General features: G+C 31.6%; 1 pseudogene; it reads right to left on the bottom strand.

Annotated features, from left to right (window-relative positions):
* Window positions 1-2,708: 2,708 nt before the first annotated feature.
* LOC126909673 (uncharacterized) lies at window positions 2,709-3,633 on the bottom strand (annotated as a pseudogene).
* Window positions 3,634-4,226: the final 593 nt, after the last annotated feature.

The following is a 4,226-nucleotide window of genomic DNA, read 5'->3' as shown; positions in this document are numbered from 1 at the left end:
AACGTACGCGCGCCCATTAGCAAAGCAAAACAGTAATCTATCAATATCATAACATTCACATTTTGTCACGTTACAATACATTATACATGCTTATCAAATAATAACACTATAAAATTAAGCTGTAAATTCCCAAATTCTACAACACTATGTAACGTGACAAAAGTATCTGGTTGTTTTTTTTTGTCTATTTGTATATATATATTTGTGTTGAGCCGAATGCGGACTGCGACGGCATTTGTTGGTAAAATTATCATGATAAGGTGTTGTGATTTGTTTATGCGCGTGCGAGATAGTCAGCTGTGTACTACTTCGGACCGGTTCATGGACGGCATTTGTGTGTACATTCACCCCGCTCCTTTCCTATCTTGAACGTCATTTGCACTGCTTACCGCATACATTGTCGCCATATAATTTAAATTGTTTTTAATAATTTCCGGCACTGGGTATTTAGTTATTTTTTGACCCCTACTCTAAAGGCTAGCCGTTTGGTTGCCAACGGACCGCCGGGTCAAACGTCGGACGGGTTTTCGGAAATTAGCCATCATCGGAACTGGTCGTCGCTAATTTTCGCCCACAGCGATTTTTTTTGTTGTGTGCGCTGCAACTGTTTATTTTATATATATATATTTTCGCGAGTGTCCGCTATGTTGTGATTATGTAATTTTTTTATATTGGCGTCGGCTAAACTTGCCTCCATATTCGTTAGCCCTTCGGGGCTGGTAATGTATAGTTTATTATATAATGTTTTGAGCCAGTTATTTTTTAGTGCACCGTGCCATAAGCACGTGTGGCGAAGTTTTTTTTATATTTTTTTTTGTGTAGGTGTCCCTATATTTTTTTATTTAGGTCCCTCAACATGGCAGGCGTGTTCCAATACCACCTGTCATGTTATATATGTTTTTTTATAGGTTTTATATTCTATTTTATTGGGTGATGAATAGGTTATTAGTACAATATGGTGACGTAGAGCATTTTATTTCGGGGTGTTCCAACGTCTTGCAAGCTAAGTCTATCTGACTAAAACTAGTCACTTACTTGGGACATATACCCGCCGTGCTTAGCGGCAATGCCGCGATTAATAGCCGGCGGGTAACCGAAGACGTTCATCGTATTTTCTAACAATAAAAGTGTAGGTGTACTTATTTTTTTTTTTTATTAATATCTGTTTTTTTTTCTCTCTTTCTTTGTCCCCTTTAATTTGTAGACGAGGTTTTTTGACCATTCGGTTTTTTGCCTCGTGTTAACTTAATTTTTTTTGTTTTTTTTTTTAATAAAGTCCCCTTAATTTAACTTAACCATCATCTGTTTCTTCTTTTTTGCGTGCTCCATCTTCAATGGACTCGTGTATTTTTTTTTTTCTCATTTCAAAAATCAACTCCTCTAGTTTATAAGGTACGGGCAACGGCCTTGTATAAGGTCATCCCTGATCTATATGGTTATGTGACAACTGTCACGAGGTTTTGGTGTACATCTACTATCAACGACTCAACGGACCTCAACTTTAATATTTATTATTTATATATTTTTTTCTAATTGTTTTAATATAAAAAAGTTAATTTTTTTTAAAATCCTACTATGGTCCGACAATATACTGTCTCGCCCAGTAGGTTGGCGACCCTTTACTTATAACTTTGTAAAACGCCATGAAAGTTACAAATTTTTCGTTGCGGCCAATTAATTTGATTTTTATATATTTGTAACCTTTCAATTAGAATATTGATTTTCTAATTCAACTGTTTCTTTGGCTTTTTCATAATTATACATTTTACTATTCATTAAGTTTAACATAGACTTGGTTGGGGTAAAATTTTCACAACTTACACTTTTGATATGTTCACTTGATAATAATAATCCATTTAAAGATTCCACTTGCAATCTGTTCAATTTTAGTTTTTATCAAGTTAATTTTAGAAAAAATGCGTTCACAATCAACTGATGAATGAGGTAAACTTAAAATCTTTAGAACAAAATTAGCTACATTTCTAAATTTAAACTCGCCATCACATTCTAAATTATATAAATGCATCCAAAACTCATCCACATCCTTAATATTTGTAATGGAACTATTTAAATTAATTATTCTCAGCATTCTCCACTCAGAATTGATCATTTGAAGCTCAGATTCATTATATTGTTGGACAATTCTTGGGATTTCTTGATTAATCGTATATAAAGAATTAATCATAACACGTTGTTTAAATCTATTAAGAATATTATCATTCAATCACAACATATTTATATATATACTATCAGTATATATACACATATGTTTAGTATAAGGATAAAAAACAAAATTTTTTTTAAAAGTATTTTATTATGATCAAAGTAGGTTAAGTATCTGAAAAATACAGTATTAACCTACATTAGTTGTTAAATTTATGAAATTATGTAGAATCTGTTTCAATGTACTATGATTTTTTAGTATAAACAATTTTTTACTCATGTAATCTAAAAAACATTTTATGAGGTTCCCACTGCTCAAGAATTCGTTTCACTACCATTTCCAGTGACAACCATCGTGTTTGGGATGGTCTTAAAATACGGTGTGGTTGAACCTCACAAAATACTTGAAACTCTTTAAATTGCTCAATTCTTTTACAACTTGTTTTAAAAAAATTATATACATTACGACCTAGATCTTCACATCTATACAAATAATCAGCAAACCTTGTAATTAAATTTATTTATTACAGATATATAAACAGTGTTTACCTACGAGGAAGAATTTTACAAGCTTCACTGTCACATAGTGCTAATGAATGGCAGATACATTTCTGAACCATAATCCCAGGAAAGTCTTCTTTTTTAAATCGATTTGCAACCGAATTCCAAGGTCCAAACATGGTCTTGCATCCGTCAGACGCAATACCTATAATATTATTCAAAGGAATATTTTTGTTTTTCAATGAGTTCATAACTTCAGTATAAATTTTGTTTGCAGTTGCACCTTCATTAGCTGAATTAGTGTCTTTAAACACTTCAACTAACTCCCAAAATCTGGATTGTGTTTTATTACTACTTGGATTAAAATATCTAACACAAATATATAAGGTTTTTAGTGTTTCTACATCAGTGCTTTCATCAATTATTACACTGAAAGATGTGTTTTTAAGATCAATAATTAACTCTTCTTTACTACTAAGTCCTATGAAATTTGTAACAATTTTTGTGGACTTAAAACGATTTTTGAGCAATTTCAGAATCAGGAAAAGCTTTTTTCATTACTTGGGTCAAGTGATTAATAGCATTAAAAGATATTTTGTGTTCATTTAAAAAACCACACATTAATATTTAAGCTGTTTTGATTTAATCGATTTGTTTTACCTGGTCTCCTTTTTTGAACATATTAGTTATAGGATTTACACCTGTAATGGATTTGGCATTTTCACAGTGTTTAGAAGAACTTGCATGCTTTTTTAATGTTGTTATTTCCGAAACCATTTCTATTTTACAATAACAACAATAAGCTTTAAAATTATTGCTTTTAACGAGTTCAAGCCATTTTTTGAACGCAGGTAAAGACTCCCAATTTTTTCTATATTTTTGAAGCCGGTGACCAAGCTTTGTGGTACTTTGACCATAAGATGCCGATGGTGAAGGTGAATCTAAGTCTTCATCTCTAACACAAAACATTTTTAAAAATATGGAAAAACTTTATATCGACAATAACACTCAATTCACGAAACAAAGCAAAAATAATGACCATACAAAAAAACAAAATTATTCAAGTTAAATTGGCGGTATAGTTTGAGTATTCTAATATTATTACCAATTACCGTATTTTTCCATGATTTTGACATATCCTACCGTGTACCGTACAGAGGTTCAAATTAAATACGGTCTCGGTCCGGATCATACGGACCGGGACCTTACGGTTGGCAACGCTGTTTACAAAACGGAATCAAACAATACCGCCGTCATCGTTAAAACGTAAACAATTCGAAAACCAAGTTGATCATCGTCATCGCTGTAAAATTACCGATCGCACGTTTCAATTAATATTGTAAGGTCACACTGTAATTCCTATTATGTTACCTATGTAAACTATATTTGTAATGCATTCATTAGTCTATTCTATATCCTACTGTTAATAGGTTCAATGTTAATATTAAATACATATTATAATTTACATTTATAAGTGGAGTAGTTTGTAATGTTGCAGAATTTATACAAGTTTTTTTTTTATATTAATCTTATCAGTTAATAGTGTGTGCATTAGGTATTAT

Source organism: Daktulosphaira vitifoliae, unplaced genomic scaffold (assembly GCF_025091365.1).
Source record: "Daktulosphaira vitifoliae isolate Bord-2020 unplaced genomic scaffold, ASM2509136v1 Scaffold_850, whole genome shotgun sequence".
In the NCBI taxonomy this organism is placed as follows: domain Eukaryota; kingdom Metazoa; phylum Arthropoda; class Insecta; order Hemiptera; family Phylloxeridae; genus Daktulosphaira; species Daktulosphaira vitifoliae.
This window is presented reverse-complemented; position numbering and strand designations above follow the sequence as displayed.